This window comes from Dysidea avara, chromosome 6 (genome assembly GCF_963678975.1).
Source record: "Dysidea avara chromosome 6, odDysAvar1.4, whole genome shotgun sequence".
NCBI lineage: Eukaryota > Metazoa > Porifera > Demospongiae > Dictyoceratida > Dysideidae > Dysidea > Dysidea avara.
In genome coordinates, this window is record NC_089277.1 from 33,017,308 (window position 1) to 33,036,730 (window position 19,423).

Here is a 19,423-nt window from a genome sequence, read left to right on the forward strand (position 1 = left end):
TAGTATGTAGCACGAAATTGAGGGTATCTATGGTGAGGGGTAGCTATTGTCAGTAGGTGAAGACCTTTTTTTTTTTTGGTCTTCAACCTACAGCTAGGCTGAAGTTACAATATTTACAAATCGAACGCTCAAAATGTAGACTCGTTCGCTCGCTCCAGACTAGCCGAAACACTTCTCGGCTTTAATTAATCCGGGTCAATCCGGGTCACATCTGGGTCAGGGGGTCATCCGGGTCAGCAGTAGTGACCCGGTTTCAACGTTGCGGCAGACAACACAATCATCCGCAAAAAGGCGAATAGATGACAATATGTTACTGTTAATATCGTTTATATATAGCAAGAACAAAAGAGGCCCTAATACAGTACCTTGTGGGACACCAGAAATAACTGAAACAAAATCAGATTCGTTACCATTCACCAGTACTCTTTGTGTTTGTTTTGTCAGCTATTCAGAAATCCAGCAATGTATCCTGTCGTTAATTCCATAATATTGCAATTTCTTAAGCAGGCGTTGGTGGGGTACAGTGTCGAAAGTCTTAGCAAAATCTAAGAAAAGTACATCAACTTGTTCGTGGCTATCTATACTATTAGCTAATTCTTCAATAATGGTAAGCAGCTGGGTGGTGCATGAGTGTCCTGATCTGAATCCATGTTGGAAAGAGTTAAGTATGTTATTCTTCTCTAGGTGTGACATTATAGAATGGAAAATTATGTGTTCCATCACCTTACAGCATACAGATGTCAGTGAGATGGGTCTATAATTTACTGGCATGGAACAATCCCCTTTCTTATAAACAGGTACGATATTAGCTTGGAGCCAGTTACTAGGAAGGATCCCTTCGTTAAATGATTGGGTGATAGTATGTTAAGAGATCTGCACTTATTAGACTTTGTAATTTTAATACATGAGTGGTTATGATCATTAGTGGAAATTACTTGGAGGCATAAATCAAGAATTTCTAAGTTATGATTAGCTATATTATTACTGTTGCTATCTAGTCAATTGGAAGACTGGGAAACACCATTCTTTGTTACTATTTTCCTCTCTTGATTATTAGGTTCTTTTCGCCGTTGCCCTTGCGTCGTTTCAGTTCTTCTCTAAGTGCCTTATTGGTTTCCCATTCCTTAATTGTTAAATCTGGTGTTACATAGATGTTATTCCATCTTTCAGTTGCTCGGAGTTTAGAAGCCTGTTTCATAACTAAGCGCTTGTGGTGCTCATCATTTAGTGTTACTAAAAGTAATCTTGCTTTACTACCACCTGGCTTTCCAAGCCGCAGCACATTAGTTACACTTGACTTTGGTACATTGAATTCTGTTTCAAATAGCGAATGAACCTTTTCGTGATCCTTAGTGGAAGACTCTTCACCCATATTATGAACAATAACATTACATTTTCTATGTTCTCGATCTATATATTCATCAATGATTTGTGCAGGAGTGTCTTTCATTACTGAAGGTCTGGCATCACCAGACGTTGTATTCGTCTCCATTGGTGTGTCAGCTTGTGCAGGTCTTGAAGGCCCTCTTAATAGTTCAAGACTCTCAATAGTTGGCTTTACTAAGTTTTCCGTCATGTTCTTAAGTGGTTCTGTTATTCCATTAATTATGGTATTAGCAACCTCACATTCATTAGTAATACCTTGAGGGCCAGGTGATTTACTTCTGGAATTTGAGAGCTGAGTGAGAATTGTAGATTCACATACTGAACAAAACCAATGAAGAGATTACAAACTTATTAAATAGGTAAAACTTAAGAAGGATGTGCATAAATGCAAGAAAACCTGTAACTTGAAAGCCAGCACCGAAGCTTCGAATGTTTGAACATTTTATTAGCGAATATTCTAAGGTAAATTTCAATATTCGTCCCAGCCCTACTCTATAATATTAACAGTTCAGAACTCACAAACTCTAGCTATAATTGTTATTTTGCTATAACACTTTATACATAGTACTAAACATTGTACTAGCTACATGTCTGACCCTAGAAAAACATTCATTTTGTCGAGAGTAACATTATTCCTAATACTGTAGTGCATTGTTACTACTCATCAGGAATCACTTCACTGTCCAAAACAGGTTAGCAGGAGTTATATACATGTCACAGAAATTTTCCCAATTATGCTCCATTATGCTAGGTGATTAATTTATGCTTTTCATCACCTATTATGCCCAAAATGATGCCGACATAATCAATGCAAGACTACTTTATTCTTATTCCAATTAATTGATTAGCTATATATGTACAAGAAAACTAATGACACATGTAAACACAAGAAAAGTACATACAGTACTGTATGTACAATACTGTGTGTTTTATAACTTGTCTTAGTGAAGTGTAAACATTGGAAATTTAAAACTGAAATTGGTCCAAACATTATCTAATCAGTACCTCCTTACATATTAAGCACTAAGTATCATTAAGTGTTACCGTAATTTACTTTTTTTCCATTGTAAAATAATTTTTGGATGCAAAATTTGTCTGAAAATCTCTTGCACCAAACTTTTTACACAAGATCAAACAACTCTAATAGAGCAGTTGTTATTGTACAAAAATTAATACTTTTGCACAAAAATAAAGCAAATTGCAGTAGTTTATTTCACATGTTTAATAATGTACTGCACATAAAATGTTTTATCTACAGTATTTTGGTGCTATCAGACACGTATACATGAATAGACAGGTACTTATCAATTGATGTATGTGTGGGACATTGAAAGGACTATTTGAAGCACTAGAAATTGAAAAATGAAATTGCGGGGTCAAAGCGTATAAATTACTAATAATGAGTACCTCTTTACAAGGACCATCTTTATATTAAGACTACTTCTAAGAATCATGACCACATATAAAACAATCTCAATGATTAGTCTGGATAGATAATTTAAAAAATACTTCATGGGGCTGATGTTCTTTAATTTCATGAATTGATGTGTAGTACATACATTGCAGAAACACCAATGAAAACAGCACATGGTCACAATTTACAAGACCATAAAGTGTGTTTTGGGACCATCATACTGACTCATGAGGATATCTAGTTAATTACATTAAATGTACATAGCCTCACATGGCTATCTTGTTGGTTAAAGGGTCTGGTGGATTAGCTTCGTGCTAGTCATTTCTTTGCTATGATAAGATAGCTAGCTAGCTATAGTACGTACGATTTGAGATGAATCCTGAGTTGTTGATTAAGAAGCCATACAAGATCATAGGCTTTAAACATGATGTTCGTGATGTATTTATTTGTAAGCTCATGTTACAGGTACACACTTAATTGTTGAGAATGTGTCATCCAGTGCAGCATCAGCGAGTGCAAATTAAACTCCCTTGGAAAGAGGTTAAACAGCCAAATGAAGCATCTACTTATGAAACTATGGGAGTACCTTAAACAAGGAGCAAAGAAGTGTAAATTTTCTGCCAACATCAAGGAGAGAATCTCAGAGGTCACCAATAATACCTTCTTTGCTGGGTTTTGGCATACATTATGCCACAAAGGGATTTCAAAGATATCCATTGTAAGGGTTAGAATGGAGTACCACAAGAAAGGCGGCTTATCTATGCCAAGTAAAGGTACAAAAAGCACTTTGCACAAGCCTGCTCAATTGAATCGACAGGTACAAATGTTCACAAGTCTGTGTTGATGCAGACAGTTTCAACCGAGATGCCATCAGATGGAAGATCCATTCATTTTAGGAAGGAAGGAAAATCTATCACTCAGAAAGATTTTGGTAAGTTAAATTTTGAACCCTGGAACTTTGTCACATACTCCGTCTTAGGCCAACTTTAAGAATGATGGTGTTTTCTCTGGGGGTAGAACATAGCTTAAAAGAGTGTTGAGTGATATGGGATTTAAGTACAAGACGATTAATGACAAGAGGTTAGCATTGCAACAGTTTGTGCTTTATGTCACTACACATATACACAGGGTATACTATGAGCAGCCCTGCATAGTCCATCAGCGTCACAAATATTTAACATGAATTAAGTGCAACAGAACTGAAGGAAGACCAGTTGTGTACTTGGATGAGACTTGGGTAATGAAGAAATTCTAGAGCAATTCCTCATTCAAATCAACAGTGATAGCGATGACTCTTCCACTAGCAGCAGCAGTGGGTCCAAGTCTTCTGACCTTACTTCATATGATGTAAGATTGTTTGATATTTGCAGCAATGGTGTTGTAACTTGATGATGCCTCAGGTAACTGGGATAAAACTCTGTGAAGTACATGGAAATACAGATGAAGTGTAAGTGTATGCACTTTGATAAAAAAAATATTATTGCTTTACTATGCTAGCAGAAGTTGAACATACCATCCCTTGTATATTTGATCAGTGCAGGAGTGTTTGGAAGTCACTATTGGTACTATCAGCCCAAATTCATACAAACAGTGTTATTTCCATTGTTGAAACTTTTAGAGTTTTGTGGGAATGTGACTTCAAAAACAAAATGCTGGCTGGAAAAGTTGTGTACATCTGTGACGAAGTGATGAGAAAAGGATTAAAACGACAAATTCACTAAATGGGAGTAGAAGATGATGGGCAGCTTTGTTGTAAATGTGAAGTAAAATACATGTTGTTCGGCTCACTTGCAGGTACACCAATGCTGCATAACAGATTTTGAGCTGTTATAATTTGGAGTTTTCCTCTTGAAAGGCTGAAGAAGTTTTTTCCCTGAACATAATTAGGCCATTTATCTTCTAAATACAATGCAACAGTGGCCCCAGCTCTTCTACTCATGCAACTCTGTTTTACACACTGGTTTATTTTCTTGCAAAAGTGTATTACAGCCTCTTACATAACAGATAGTGAAATCATGTGTGTTGAGTGTGGGAGTGTGACATCTGGCTTCACCACAAACATGTATCAACATGAACACCAAAGGGCTGCACTTTAGAGGCTTCCCCATAATTTTACAGTGTCATAACTGCAGTTTCTTACATTCAAATGAAGCACCTTTAATACATTCTTAGCTGATTGAGAGGTGCTACCTAACGAGCAATACAGGAAACACATGCAATGTAACAATCGTGAGTTATTAATCATTTTTGAGGATTCCGCTCAACACGTACATACTATAATTTTGTTAATAACATCCCACTTCATTATACAGAATTTGGCCATAAAAAGATCTAAACGGTGTACATCAAGTAAAGATCTCATTAACTGAGACCAAATCATAGTTATGTTAGTCTCATAGACATCTCAATTAACCAGAGGTGTACACTAGTACCTATTCTACAAGATTTACCCGATTTCAGCTTTTCAATTTCAGTTTTTCAACTTTTGCTTTGGGTGATAAGAATGTAGTGTCTTGTGGTAATTAAGTGACAGTTGTTGACCAAACATCAAGCAGTGATTATAGTGATTACTGTACTACCTACAGGAGTAGCAGCTGATAATGTGACTGGATCTGCAAGAATCCCATATGTTCGCACAAGCATAATTTTATAGTAGAATGCAAAAAAAAATGTGGAGTATTTATGAAATCATAAAATAATATTTCTGTAAATTTTAAGCACTTTTTCACACTGAAGGAAAGTGATAAATGCTTAAACCTTGATAGCATAAAGCAAGAGAAGTTCCAAAATCTTTGTTTTGTGTCAGTCTGCCTTGTGTTGGATGAATGGTTCACGGTCATTTCTTCTCACGTTTTTGCTTTGCCCTGGTCATGGGAAAGGCAGCAATGGATTCACCTGTTCATGGAGAACCCAATGATGAAAGTTACATTTTGGTAGAGACTGTAATTGTAAGTTATAATTGTTTACTTAAGCACCTGTAGTTTATTTTCCATATTGGCATTGGTATAAATCGATTTCTGTTGTTGCCACTTTGTAGTACTGTAACTTTGAAGGTTCTTGCCTTCTAGAGCTGAAACTTTGGTTGACCATCTCTTTGGCTATCTAGATAAAGAAAATGTAATAAAACGGAATTCGAAAAATGCACTAACATGGGGTTCTTGCAGATCCGGTCACGTATGTTAGCTCCACTACTTAGTAGAGTGTTGACTACCTCCAACTGACTGCCTCACTGCATAACCACATTCACAAAACTACAGACCATATGAAGCAGCTCACACCCACCACCACTTTAAGTCACAACAAAAAACTCATGGGTGGGATGCACCTTTTGTGGTGGTAACAGTGAATATCTAACTTTTGTGTACTTTGCTATTCTCAATTACGTTAATTGTCATCTACTTCTTCATGCCAGGAAACCATACAAAGGCAGTAATTTCTGTATCAACACTTTACTTGAAGGAGTGTATATAGACACAAAGTACCATAGTAGCTGATATACTGTAATAATAGCATTAGACCATGCCCCCTGAAATGATCAGAACACTTCATGACACCACTTGTTGAGGTTACGCCCCTAAATGATCTAGCTCCATAGAAAAGATACCACCAAACATAGTAAACAACTTCACACACCCTTTATTATCTGTGGTACCATGCCCCAAACTTAATCTACTGTGCAACTGAGTAATGACATCAAGATGCTCTAATATAGCAGTCATGGCAACAGTGTATTTTATACCTATGCTTTAACAAAAATGTCATAAGTGGTGGATTTGAGGGGACCAAGGAGAGCTTTGCTCCTCTGGTCCTTCTCTTTCCCTCCTTGTACTTACAAGACTATATTGGCACTAGAAACAAGAATCATGTATTCACACCATATTCAGAAGTACAGAAAGCCAACAAGCAAATAGAAGAAAACAGTTATATAAAGCAACTTAATAGTTATAAACTGTACACTGTGAAGAAAATAAAATAAATAAATTTGATGTTTTTTTGTGCTAAAGATTGAGATACTCTAATAATAGAGCAGTCACCAATTTAATAGAACAAACACAATTCTATTGCTATTAACTGACAATTTTTGTAACAGTAGCTACTACCTTATTTTGTTTAGTACACTCTACCACCAAACAGCTTGATATAATCAATTTTGTATGCCTTGTAAAGCATGCATTTTGTTAGCTAAATAGCTATCAAAAATGCTCCTGAATTCAAGCATAGGAGGGCTAATTTTAAAAGTTTTCTCAGAAGATATCCAACTGGAGTCTTAGAAAGTGTATTCCTTTCATTCATCCAGCTAGCTATACCAGACAAAGTTATGCAAATGAATATACCATAGAGTTGGATTGTTAAGCACATTTGTCTATTAAGTGCATATTATTTGTTAAGCTCATACATATTTCTTGTGAATAACCATGACTGATAAGCGGCCCAATGCAAGGCTTACATGAGACAAAGCTATGCACAGGAAGAATGCTGGAAAAGTAATCTCTCCTTGAGTGCTTATGTCTCTGGCTTTGTATACAGCAAATCAGTCCTCTGAATTGTGATAATTCTTGTCATCATGAAGGATTTCACCTAGAAATGGAGTCAAATATTCTTATACACTAGCACAGTTACCATGAACTACAGTGTACTCTATTACATCGTAGTGATTCAGTGTTAAAAACACCATAATTATTGATTAGGTGTACATGCCTTACAAGATAGTATTATTTTTATAAAAGTTCACTACGAAATTATAAGCGCATGAGCTTAACAACCCAACTCTATGGTAACTTGTGCACTAGAGTTCCATTATTCTCATAATGGAATAAACACTGTTCTATCTTTTGCCCCCCTCATCCCTTGTAGCAGTATCTCCTAGATCCGTCTATGAAAAAATTTATAAACTAGTATAACAAAAAAATTCTTAAATTAAAAATGAAGTAGGGTTTCAGTGATAAACAGTATTGAAACAAGAGATGTCAGTAGCTATGAGTGAAAACCTCTACATGGTGTTGTAGCAATGTGGGTGGCTACAATACTAAGTAGGGATTTTCCCTCATAGTTATCATTCTCTTGTTACACTACTACTTTAATAACTGGAACCCTACTTCATTATTAAATCAATAATTATTAAATTTTGTTGTACTAAATTGTTAACTATATTTGTTAGATCATAGCTATAAAATACACTGTTGTTGTGACTGCTGTATTAGAGTATCTCAATCTCACTACTCAGTTATGCAGTGGATTAAGCTGGAGGTGTGGTACCAAAGATAATAGAGGGCTCGTAAAGTTGTTTCTAGTTTCTGGTTTCATCTTTTTTGTATGTAGTCTACAATGTATCACACTGATAGTGATAGTACATACACACTGTACAGATATCATGTGATGTGTACTAACAGGTTTAATACCAAATACAACAATCTCAACATAATGTGATACATACACTGGTAAAAGCATTAAGTATAGTACTAGCATCATATAGACACATTTTTTGTAGATTTGTACATTTTAAGATCATACTCTATTAGAATAGTCATGAAGTTAGTTGTTGTAACTTTGAAGTACTCTAATAGAACAATCAAAATGAGATGAATATGAAACACCTTAATAGAACAATCTCTCATACTTGGCAATATGGATACATTAACAGAGAAAACAAGTAAAGATAAAGTTGTTTTGTGAAGAATCATAAAACACTGAAACATTCTTAACAGCACATAATAGTGCCATACCTAATTAACCTCAACACATTTACCCACTCAACTTATATAGTGTGACAAATCACATTTAATTGTGGGTTTGGGTTTACAATATTTGGTAATAATATGCATACTAGTTGTGTTCCTGTAAGTGGTACTGCTAACACACTGTACAATACAAAATTTTATTAATTTGTTAATGAGATATTTACATACATAAAAAATCTTTTAAAAATCTTACCTTATTAGTAAGACCACATTTGTGACTGGATTTTGGAAAAACGATTCAAATCGCACATTAGAAATTCGAGATAAATAGTTTTAAAGAATTCAAGTCAGCATAACTTGCCAAGGATAGCAAACACACTTATGAAATTTTCATAAAAGGTACATCAATCTATTACCTTTCAGACCACTTCCAGTACTTGTAGCTGCTTGCAGAGTTTCCTGCCAAATAAGATAGAAAATCTGAGCAGTTGTACAACTGAAGTAGTATGACGAGTGCTCACAAAGGAGTGGAGGGAGGAGATGGCAGGGAGGGCTAGAGATAGACTTCAAAATGGAGGCAGAACATGATTAGAGTCAAGACATGAGATTACAGGGCTGCGCTGGCTCCTTAATGGCTGATATGTAGCAAAATCAACAGAAAAAACGTCTGGCCAACATTACCAGGCCATTTACCAGTATACCACTGATTCTTGCCAAGCCAGACCCTTCACAAGGCCAGATACTGCCATTCAAGATCTCTATACCACCCAGAAAAGTTGTCTGTTAAAACCAGTCTCATGTAAATAGTTTGAGTAGTACTGAGGGTCAAAACTAGCAGTACGATAGTGTGGCTATTTACTGGTGGTGTTAGTTTGATTTTACCTGATGTGAGATTTGGATCGGTTTTGTAAAATCTAGTCACATTTTAATAATATAGGAGACAAACATGTGCTCAATAATTAGGTCTTCAACATAACTTGACTCATATTTGTAGCACTACCACCAATTAGCACCATTACAGCAATAAACTCATCAGAGGTGGATGTGCCTTTTAACAAATATCTGCCTTCTGTGTTTTCCCATTCCTTTTATCTTCAATTAAATAGTCATCTTATCCTTCATGCCAGCTACAAAGGCATTATTTTTCTGTATCAATGCTTTACTTAAATGAGAGAGAGCATTTATTTAGATTACACAAAATTATATTTGACACGCTTAACGGACTGTAGTATCCTTGTGATAGCATTGGGTAGCAATTACGCAGGGCTTGTAAAGTGACTGTAATGGGCCACACCCAAATCATCTGCTAAAAAAAATGTTTAGATGATGCTGCCTACCAAAGTATCCTAGCCTCCGAGAAAAGATTTTGGCTAGTTGCAAATTTCTGACTGATTTATGTACAACCTTACCATACCCACACCCTTACTATACCACAATTTTATAGTTTTATGAACAAGTGTCATGATAGGAGAGAAAATACATACAAAGTCAGCCATGTGACGGTTAATAAATACAGGAAACCAATGTTATTATTAACACCCTGTACACTGTACTTCACTTATAATCAGATTTTGTAAATCTGTAACTCCTTGGTGGCTCATTTCTTCTTAGTGGGAATAAACACTACTTATTTTCACAGGTTTTTCACAAAAAGGAGACCAAACTACTTTATTGTAAGTTCATTCACTTATTTATAACCAATCATGAAGTAGATTTTTGCCATAAACAAAGAAATGTTCACTACATGTATACACACATAGAAGTATGGATGTCTTCATCAGTACAAGTACACAAAATAATTTGGAATTTTCAACTAGAGTAGGGACCATAGCACATCGATAAAAAGTACTGAAACAAGTTGGAGTAGTCTACGACATTAAATCATAGCAAAACAAAAAGGAGTGTTTTTCCCAAATGTGCTCAAGATACCATAATGGAAATGCATAACACTTCTTATTGTTTTACTGTGATTTAGTATTGCGCACTACTCCAACTTGTTTCAGTACTTTTTACCGATGTGCTATGGTCCCTACTCCTATGATCAACCTGTCACATAGCATTTCAAATCAAGAAAAGCACCTCTGCAATCCATGCATACCGAAAGAAAGAAATAGCGCCGTGCACCCCGTTATATCAATTATCACCTGAAAAGTGAAGTATCCATTATGCTTCATTGTCAGCTACGTATTTTCAACCCGTTACACAGCAGTACAAATTAAGAACTGTTTGAAAAGCACCTCCGTAATTAAAATAGCCGCTATGGAAAATACAGACGATTTCTATTACAAAGGGAATCCATCACGTGCTAGCTACCACCAAATTAACACTCAATGCTGTCAGCAAAGATGAATGGGACACAAAGGAGGGCACCGGTAAGTCCATGAAGAATACATTGTACATACTGCGGTATGCCAAAAGGCACCTCTCATGCCGAAGCAATGTCAAACTGTGAAAAAAATCAAGCCTGTATCCTTAGCCATTGTCAAGTTACGCTTTTCTGAAGGAATCAGTCAGCTACTTGGTCTGTCAGTTACTCCTGTTAAATAATTATTATTTTAAATTTCTTAGCAACTTGTTGAAAGCATTTCTGGTCGATCTGAAGGCTTGTTTGGCTTAGTTTTGGCTACCTTATCGGCGTAAAGGAAAATTGAGGCTGGTTTTTGGGTAATGTTGTAGGCCATGCCTACTCCTTTGTGGTCCTATTATACAATACGTTATATGATAGGCTTGTAAATCATTATTATTGTGAATTTGCTGACCTCTCTTATTATTAACTCTTGCCACAATGTTATGTGATTGGATTTTGGAAAACAATCCAAATCGCACATTAGAAGTTTCGAGATAAATGGTCCGGTTTTAAAGAATTCAAGTCAGTATAACTAGCCAAGGATAGCAAGCATGTCTATGAAATTTAAACAAAGATACATCAGTCTATTACCTTTCAGACCACTTCCAGTACTTGGAATAAACATGTCTCCCATGATTCATTGAAAGCTTCTCAAACTTTAAATTTGTTGCATCATAACATGTACACATGTAATTCTTCAGCCAAGAGGAATGCATTCAGAGCACTTGTCCTACCAGTTTTAGATTATGCAAGTACCGTGTGGAATCCTCACACTCAGAAAAACATTTCTGAAAATCCAAAATTGTGGGGCTCGTTGGGTGTGTGGCAGCAGGTACAACTGTCATTGTCACGCATCATATGGAAACAATTTTGTGACATCAGTGAATGTTCTATTAGAGTGTGTAAATACAGTCTTCATGGATTTCATTGATATACATAACACCTTCAGAATGTTTGTGTGTATAGACACTTAGTAAAGTGCTATATACATCATATGGACCAATGAATTTGCTTTAATAATTAATATTTAAGAAACCAAATATGTCATACCTGTCTCATTGAGTGGTATGAATATACTTAACAGTTGTAAGGATTTCATTACCTGAATAAGTAAGTAGCTAACCACTAAAGAAGGCAATACAGAGCAACTGACTTTAAGTACAATTGTTTCTGATATACAATAACAATTATTGTGAAGTTCTCTAATAAAGCAGTTGGCCAGGTTTGGATTTAATTTGTTTACAGTAAACAGTGACCACTTAAAGAAAAATTGAAGGGTTTGCCTTAAAGACAATTATTATGTGCACTGTATGAGCTAATGAATTCCCTTCAATAATGAATCATGTTAAAGAAAATTAATGCGACATAGAAAAGGCTTACTGTTGCATATTGCCATATGAATATAATTTGCACTTGTAGAGATTTCATTGGCTAGATAGGCAACTGATCAACAACTAAAGATGTTTGTATACATCAATCATCTCTCAGTATGACTATCTCTGTTATGTGACAGAAAGATTTTCAAACACTCTAATAAAGCAGTCTGTTACTTTTTTTTGTATTGAATTCTTCCATATGTGGTCAAAGTCATCTAGTGAATGTTGTCATGAGCTTCACTGGCCATCTCTTTCCACTCGTCGGAAGTATCTTACAATAGTTACCATTTATGATGTTTATCACTGCCACATTTCCTTACCTTTTTCAAGCTCCTTTTCATTTACCAATTCTTGTACAAGATCTTACTCCCTTTCGTTACAGTGTAAGCGGTCATCAATAAACTCTTATCGGTTATCTTTTTTGGTAATGATATTTTTTATGGAATTCTGTCCCACATGATATTCTCTCTCTTCCTCATTGGTCTCACTTTAGACGAGAGTTGTATAAATTTTTATAACACTTTTTTTTCTCTTGCTACAGTATTTAGTTATTTGTTCTGCATTGTACTAATGTCCTTGTAATGTTTGTTGTTCTCTGTTTTTGTATCTTGTGTTTTTGTAGGTGTTCCTCCTATAGGCATTTGCCTTTTGTAATTACCTTACCCATATGGTTAAACAAATAAAATAAATAAATAAATACTTGCAGCTGCTTGTAGAGTTTCTCACCAAATAAGCTAGAAAATCTGAGCAGTTGGACAATCAAATTAAGTAGTATCACGATTGCTCACAAAGGAGTGGAGGGTGGGGGGTGGTAGAGTGGGTAAGGGATAGACTTCAAAATGGAGGAAGACCTTGATTGGAGTCCAGACTCCACACATGAGAATACAGGGCTGTACTGGCTCCTTACTAGCTGATATATAGCAAAATCACCAGAAAAAATGTCTGGCCAACATTTTTAGTCCATCCACCAGCTAACCACTGATTCTTGTCAACCTACAGTAGACCCTTAACAAAGCCAGACACCACCATTCAAGATCTCTACACCACCCAGAAAACACATCTTTTAAAACCAGCCTCGAGTTGTTTGAGTAGTACTGAGAGTCAAAACTAGCAGTAGGATAGTGTGGCTATCCACTGGTGGTGTTAGTTTGATTTTGCCTGGTGTGCGATTTGGATCGATTTTGTAAAATCTGGTCACATATAAGACTTTGTACAAATTTAATATGGTCATTTTTCATTACACAAACAAGACAAGTGTTAACAAGTTTGACAGCTGACAATGTCACATTAGACTTATTGCAAACATACGACAGTCACTCTGTATGGCAGCTAATACTTGTTTGGTTGAGGGTGAGCACTAGTTGTATAGGGCAATGTACAAAGAGTTTTCCAGCCTACAATGAGCTGTATTATAAGCTTCATAAGTTGTCTGTGTAATATTGTTATTGTACGTGAATGGATTGACGTTACCATCTTTTGACTAGTGTGAGGCTCTCTCAGCTTCACCTCAATAAACATCTCAAGGATATTGCTAATTCATAAACACACATTCATGACATTTCCTATTTCAACCAATGTTCTTTCTGATAGCTTATGAAGCCAACAATGTCATTTGCAGTGAATGCTGTTATACTTTCAGTACAATACCATTATAGAGAGTTATATAAATATTACAGAGACTTTTCAGTGTCAATACAGCCAACATTTTTCACATGTTCACTGAAGCATACATAAAATGTTTTATCCATGTTGGTACTAACAGTCAAGTACATTAATAGTATTACAAGTATGTACGTGTTGAGCTGAATCCTCAAAAACATTTAGTAACTCATGGATGCAATTGCACATGATCTTGAAATTTGGCTCATTTGTAGTGCTACGTGACCCGCTAAAAATATTTCAAAATCTTTTTGTTCAAATGTCTGACATAATATTTACAGCCAATCAAAATTTTCTCCATGCATACATTTCCTATTGGGAAGCCATAAAATGCTTACAGCCCTTTTCCGAACTTGTAATGGAGCCAATTTGCATGTGTCTGTTGTTGACACCTTGGCTGTCACCATTAATCATATAGTTGACTGAAATGTTTACTGTCTTGAGAAAAAAATCCACTTTTAATTTTTAGCTATATTTCAGAATCCAGCTCAACTTGTACATACTATAGGTACTCATCAATGTAATGTAATGTGTACACAATTGTATTACCAACAACCAGCCTGTGGTCACTAACAAGGTGTACACCTGGTTTAAATAGTACATGTAAATAGTAACATTGTACTTCGGAAATTTGAAAAAAAAAGTTATGTAGTTTGTGACAATTAGCTAATTCTTTCTTCAAAATTCCAAACCTTAATTGAGAAATCATTATTTCAAATACACACAACACCAGTATACAGTGACAACTATCAACAATGTCACTGTTGTTACTGTATTACACTATTGGTACAACATTACTTGTACAATATCAACTCATCAACACACTACCAGAATCTCATGTTGAATGGTACATTGTAGTTAATTTGTGAATACTACACTAAATATAAAATACTAACCATTTAAATGATAGCCAATTAATATGTGCTAAACATGACCATATATGGTATCACTTATGGGAACACTTTGATACAAGTCAACACACTACACATTGTATCAACTCACCCAGTTCTTCCCATTCACATCCACACCATTCTGTAGGTGTTGTTGTACATCACTGAGTCTGCCATTATAAGCAGCAACACATAATCCATCAATGGTATACTATAGTGTACATATAATGTAACAAATAACATGTCATGTACTATACAGCTATACTACTGGACACAATACACAACATGGTGGGGTGAGTTAGAGGTGTAATTTTTATCCCTATAACAAGTGGATGACTACCCCACACATAATGGGAGATGATAAAATAACATAACATATTGAATACACATGACTAAGGTATCCAAATAGAAAAGTATTAACACACAACACATCCAGACTGTGGGGGAAACTTTTGTGTATTTTGTGATTTTGCTTACAACCATGAATGTTTTTACTGTGAACCTTCATAATATGTATCAACCACAAAAAGTTTCCCACCTCAAATGATTACATTGTATGGTATCAATTGTAGTATGAGTGACATTTCCAGAGGTCACTATTTGACCTTTGTCCTTACTTGAAAACATCATCTTATATTTAAAGCACCACTGTATGTGTACAGAGAATACAACAGGAAGGGGTATATCAAGAGGCTAATACAGCATGCAGTGGCAGAGGAAGGTAGAAAATTTGGGGTGGGGAGGGGGGCTCAAATTGTTTTGAACTGATACTTGTATGTAAGCTGGAGGCTTGTGCATGGTTGCAGGGATTACAACATTGTGCAAAGCACACTCAGTATGCAAAGGGTATGGGGACACGCCCCCAGAAAATTTTAGGTACTACGAGATTGAAACTGGTGGCAATTTTTTACGAAGTATTGTCAATTAAAATCTTTCAGGTACAACATATGTACAATGAATCCTTCTACTATAGAGGTTTTGAAATCACGGCGATATTTAATCACGTGATACACTCATAATGTTACACAAGGTAATTATTAGAGGAGCTCTGCCCCTCTGATCTGAAAATTGTGGGGGGTTCCAGCCTCTCTAGCCCCCACCTTCCACCGCCACTGGTATATATGAGGTGAAACCAAGTGTTGTGTTTGCCTCAAGACACTCACTGAGTGCTGTACTTTTCCTATACACAAGCCTTAATGTGTTGTAAAACACTTTCATGGGCAAATATTTAATGGATACAAAATGAACACTCCAAATTAAGATGACCAGAAAGCACTTTAGACCAGTTAAAGCACCGCCACACTTGTGTTATGTATCAGTGTGGGATCAGAGTGAAGTAGCCTAAAAGTATTAGACAAATGTGCACCAGTCTAGTAGTGTGGATACTGCTTAGTGACAGTTCAAACGATATGAAGTAGGTATACTGGTTGTTCATTTATCAATTATTTTCTTTCTTGTTTGTTTGTAGGCTAAAAACTTTAGTGGCCAGTGCAGTCAGCACATCAGTGATAGAACACTATAGTTAAGTGCCTTGTGCTTTAATTCAAGATTCTTCCTAGTTGGATATTAAGACACATGCAGCATTCACATAAAGTAAGTTATATTAGTCAGCAGCGTAGGCAAAGTATGTAGAGATGTAAAAATGTCCATACATGTGTGTGTGTGTGTTGCATGACTGTCCACTCTGGCATATGGCAAAAGTCTAGCTACATCACTAGGTAGTGAGGATGTATAGAGAAGGTAAAATTAGTCCAAAATTTACTGTCCTGTGTTTTTTTGGTTGAGCCTGAAACTCCACCATTCCATAAAATGATGCAATTTAATTATTTTAGTTCAGATTCTTATCAGATTTATGGTGCTGGTTATCTTGAATATTTAACTTTATCATTAACCTGAGGTGGATTGCATTCCCTCCTTGAAGTTAATAGACATTTAATTTAACTTCACATAGCCAACAGCAACACATGTGACATAGGCAAGTTGATCTGCAACTACAGTCAAAGTCTTGACTGGGCAAAAATTCACCTTGACTTTGTGTGTCTTAAAATGTTTCAGTGTTTGACTGCTTTATTTCTTATTTCCCAATGTATCCTGGCACTTGTACCATAACAAGTGTGGGCTTGCAAAAATACGGCATGTGGATCGAGCATACAATTTGCAAACTTCCATTACTCAAAACTTCTTTATTATATCATGCTATGGTCATGCACTCTTCTGCCGGCCCTTATTAAACGTTTAAATGGCTATTTGATACAAGTTACAGAATGCAAATATTCTATATACTAAGATATGACTGATTGTGTGGCAGGATGTAGTTTGTGTCCACCCTATAGTATTTTCACAGGTCCGGTCACATACCAGCTAATTTCTTGGTGTGTGTTCCCAACAGCTATGAAGAAACATCATTACAATCATAGCAACTTGTTATCTGCTGGAACTTTGAAATATCTTATTGGAGATTCTTACTTCTTGTGAGTGGCATTATAATTCCTGTAAACTCATGTATAGTTTTTGATTGTGGGTTTTGAATTCATCCGGCCCACAAGTAATGTATGTAGAATGATTTCGTTGCCTTGCATGACCATTGACCTACGTAAGTACAGTCATAAGCTAGTGACAACTCCTTACATTTGACATATGTGGAAACGTATGATCAATAGAATGATTCTGGAGGTCTTTTACCAGTGAATTATATTTATAATATATTGAGCTAGCTACACATATTTTTGTACACGCAGGCTACCAGTGGCCTTGCACAAATGCTGTACAAACGTTTACTATTAGAGTTACTTAAAAATCTAACCTCTCTTTTCGCCATGTTGTATGAAGCATAAGCAGCGGAAGGAGAGTTGCTTTTAGATACGCGCCACGTCCCGCGATGAATTTCACGTGATTTACTGAAAGGGCAGGCCATAGTTTTAATATAAATCTATGGGCAGGCGATGCATCTCGAGATGGATGTGATGATGGAGGTTCCTCGGGAGGTTCTATGATATTACTTGTGCGCCAGATTAGTTACGCAAGATCGAGCGCAAGATACATATTTACTCGATTATGATTACAGTTGCAACGGTAAATTTGTATATTTTTTTGCATAGGTAGCTGTTTTCAACTTTTTGTAGTTTGTACTTATTAAATCAATGGCGGATCTAGAAATTTCAAAGGGGTTCAGGCTTAGGCGACAAGGGTATATCTCAGCCTGCCAGCCTAGGAGACAGAAAAACCTTTAAACTTGGTCTTTATATCCACAGTATCTGCACATTATTATAGGCAGACACAACAAATTGCAACAGCCCCCATGCCCATACAATGGGCAGGTAGGCCACCTTTACCATGCAATTATACACATGCCCATCTTCATATGGCAAGTGGTAGTCACTTCCATACTGCCAGTTGATACATTTGCAACCGGAATCACTGAGAATTTTGGTTGCCGAAATTTTGTCTTGATCACTTGATTTCACCTATAAAAGAGCCTTGATTCTTGATAGTCTACTGTAAAATACTAGTAAATTCTTGTGTATGCTAAAAGTTAGCTTTCAGAGGTGCTTTATCATCCCTTTTGCGGACATCTTGATTGGTTGATTTGCTTTTTTAGCCATTTCTTGGTTGGTTATTCACACTTCGTAAAAATATGATCAAGATGTTCTAATAGAGCAGTCACTTACTCTAATACATCAGTCAGGAAACACTAATGTAGCTACTGTAATAAAAGTCATTTCTCGAGTATAACTTTGATTTGAAAGCATAATATTGAGCATAATAGACTTGATCCTTAGCACTGCTCAAAAACATAATATTTTGAGAATAATAGGCCTGGGCCTAGAGGCAACAATGGCTAGAGTTTACAGTTCACAGGTAGACATGGTTATCGCTTAGACGACCTAGTGGTTGTGATGTATAATATTGGTTGGTTATAGCAGTTAGATGGCTTATAATATTAAATATTTTGGTATACACTTCAATTCCAAGCAAGCAACACCAATCCATCACAGCCATCCCCATCATTATTATTGTGGGGCTCACCCCAATTAGCTATTACAACTGTACAAGAAGTTGTGTGTTATGGACATTTGTGCATAACTTTTCAATATTGAAATGCCACAAATGTTCAAAGTGCATACCATTACCATCGCTTTGTTTACAATCTAGTATTGGTATTGGGCCAATACTACTGTTGTCATAAGAATTGGGAATTATATTATACTACTACAAAGATTATCAAGTGTGAGTATAAAACAACTTCCTTTTATTTTACTGGTGCAGCAATAGACACTTGTAAGTATCATGCATAATGCTAATAATAGTAGGCAAAATTACTCTTCTATGCTAATTTCCACAAAATGAGAAAAGGATTGATATACTCCAAAACCGCGGTCAACAACTCATAAGTAATTAGGAAGTAGAAGTCATGACAGTTATCAAGTAGTGTTGTAGAATTATCTACACTTCTTCTCAAACCATAGTATATAGACAAATCTTTGACAACTGCTTTGCACTTCAGTGTATACAATGTTTAAGAGTTGTACTATTGCCACTGACAAGTGGAAGCAAATAATGAGGACTATACTGCTTATATGCATTGCATTAATCACCTATACTTAGGATGGTGCATTCTAAGGCTATCTGTTGTGGTTTGCCATAACAGACTTTGCACTGTTGGTGCTATGGAG

General features: G+C 36.0%; 1 long non-coding RNA gene across 2 annotated transcripts; it reads right to left on the reverse strand.

The window, feature by feature from the left end:
- Positions 1–2,400: 2,400 nt before the first annotated feature.
- Positions 2,401–17,759, reverse strand: LOC136257957 (uncharacterized). 2 transcript variants are annotated; one of them, XR_010702459.1, is made up of 5 exons: positions 17,554–17,759; positions 14,863–14,961; positions 5,950–7,378; positions 5,776–5,902; positions 2,401–5,695 (listed from the first exon to the last, which is right to left on the reverse strand). It is a non-coding gene; the product is annotated as an uncharacterized lncRNA (long non-coding RNA). The 2 variants fall into 2 exon arrangements; XR_010702458.1 differs by having other exon boundaries at positions 5,950–8,357.
- Between the last annotated feature and the right edge of the window lie 1,664 nt (positions 17,760–19,423).